This window comes from Pteropus vampyrus, unplaced genomic scaffold, assembly GCF_000151845.1.
Source record: "Pteropus vampyrus isolate Shadow unplaced genomic scaffold, Pvam_2.0 Scaffold408, whole genome shotgun sequence".
NCBI lineage: Eukaryota > Metazoa > Chordata > Mammalia > Chiroptera > Pteropodidae > Pteropus > Pteropus vampyrus.
In genome coordinates this window covers 151,099-153,522 of record NW_011889189.1, presented here as the reverse complement: position 1 = coordinate 153,522, position 2,424 = coordinate 151,099, and positions in this window count along the sequence as shown.

Here is a 2,424-nt window from a genome sequence, read left to right as displayed (position 1 = left end):
ATCCACATCACCTGTCATGCTGCCCTTTGACTTATATATCACAACTGATCCTCAACGGAGGTCCTATCTTTATTCCCAGAATCTACCACAGAGCCTTTAGACACCAAGTCTGCACAAAACAGATTAAGCAGCAAACTTTCAATCAAGTATGACCCCAGTCTAGGTGCTGCCCAACCTCATCAGGTCCTATTTTCACAAAATTGTCTAAATTGGAGAGTGAGATTAAATCTTCATGGAAGGAACTAATGGGGCCACCCGTGAGGAGCTAGCAGCAGCAGAGACTGAGGGAAGGGGAAAAGAGTAGAAAAAAAAAGTTCCATGGGATCTGGTAGCATGGACATGGGGATAGGAGTGAAAAAGTTCTATATACTTTAAAATCTGGCTCTGGATTTGTTCTCTCCCAAATGCTGACCATATTGGCCTTTAAAACATTTAGAGAGGTGCACAACTGTGTAAGCAAAGCACATTGAGAACAGTTTTAGTAATTTCTCAATAAAGAATTACCTGTAATTCTCTATGGAACCTCCTGTTTTGCAAGCCCAAAGGGAAAATGGTTGGTTTTAGACGTGTCTCTTACTGCTCATCCTGCCCTCTGCTGCCTTTGCCTTCAAGTCCCTGTTGAGCATGCATAACCATGCTCACTTGCCTCATCCATAAAATGCAGTCAGAAGAGTGTCTGCCTCTCAATTTGTTATTAGGATTATATGAATCATGTCTAGGGTGTTTAGGAGAGTGTCTGGAACATTGTAAGCACCCAATAAATGTTAGCAATGATATTGTCTGTGATGATAAGAGATGACGATGATGATAATTATGATGAAGTTAACATATCATTGGCTATGACTGATTGGACAAGACATGCTCTTAGCCAAAAGCTACCAATCCAGAAACTAAACATTGTCTTGTGATTTCTGTGGCTGGTTTCAAAAGATGACTTAGACCAATTAGAACCTTTTCTCAGAGAACCAAACAATGGTGGCTGGTAACAGTCATGGGCTGGGGTGGCCACAGGGTGGAAATGTGAAGGTTAAAATTGGAAGGAGGAAGTAATTGAAAGAAGGATGAATGAAATGAGGCATAGTAAGAAATGCACTAAGGAGCAGAGACACTTTGAGAGCGTGAGAGGAAGAGAACCCAGAGTGCTCGGCTCTGCCTGCCTTTTAACCCTGCTGCTCTCACTATTGGTTTCTTAAATGTCTCCTAGATTCTGGATTCAAATCCTTTTTCCTGGCCTTCAGCTTTAAAGCTATTTAGGTTTAATGGCTATTATTATTATTATTATTATTATTATTATTATCTGGTCTTCTGCAGCATTCTTCAGTTCTTGCCTCTGTCAATAATCTTTACCTCGGACCTTAAGCTATTTTTTAAAAAACAGCTTACTAGGATAGAATTCCCATACCATATAATTCATCCATTTAAAGCATAAAACTCGATGATTTTTAACATATTCACAGTCTAATTTTAGAACATTTTCATCAACTTTGAAAAAGAAACCCCATATCCGTTAGCAGTCACTCTCTATTCTTCCTCCTCCACTCCCCACAACGAGCTCTAGGAAGCTACCGATCTACTTTCTGACTCTATATACTTGCTTATTCTGGATGTTTCGTATAAATCAAACAATATGTGAATTTTTACGACTGGCTTCTTTCACCTAGCGCAATGTTTTCAAGGTTCATCTATGTTGAAGAATGTGTCAGCGCTTCCTTCCATTTTATGGCCAAATAATATTTTATTGTATAAATATGCCATCTTTTATTTATCCTTTTACCTGTTCAAGGACATCGGTGTTGGTTCCACTTTTTGGCTATTATGAATAATGAAAATAGAACATTTATATTCAAGTTATGTGTGAATATATGTTTTTATTACTTTTGAGTATATATCTACTCAATCAGTGGAATTGCTGAGTTTTATGGGAGGTCTATGTTTAAACTTTTGAGAAACTGCCAGATTGTCTTCCAAAATGTCTTTTTACATTCCCACAAGCACCATATGAGTATCCGCTCTATTATTATTTGTCTATTTCATTATAACCATCTTGGTGGGTGTAAAGTGGTATCACACTGTGACATTGATGTGGTTTTCTTTAATGGCTAAGGGCAACTTAATGTGCTTATTGGTCATTCGTTTATCTTCTTTAGAGAATTGTCTATTCAGATCCTGTGACTTTTTTTCAGTTTTAAGAGTTCTTTTTATATTCTAGATACAAGTCCCTTATCAGATATGTGATTTGCAAATATTTTCTTCCATTCTGTGAGTTGTATTTTTTACTTAATGGTATTGTTTGTAACACAAAAGCTTTTCAAGCTTCTTTTTAATAGTCTATATTTCAGCATTTATCTCCTACAATAATATTCAGGTTGGTAGACATTCAACAGAAGAGTTGGCCTTGTATTCATTGATAAAAATGAGGCACTC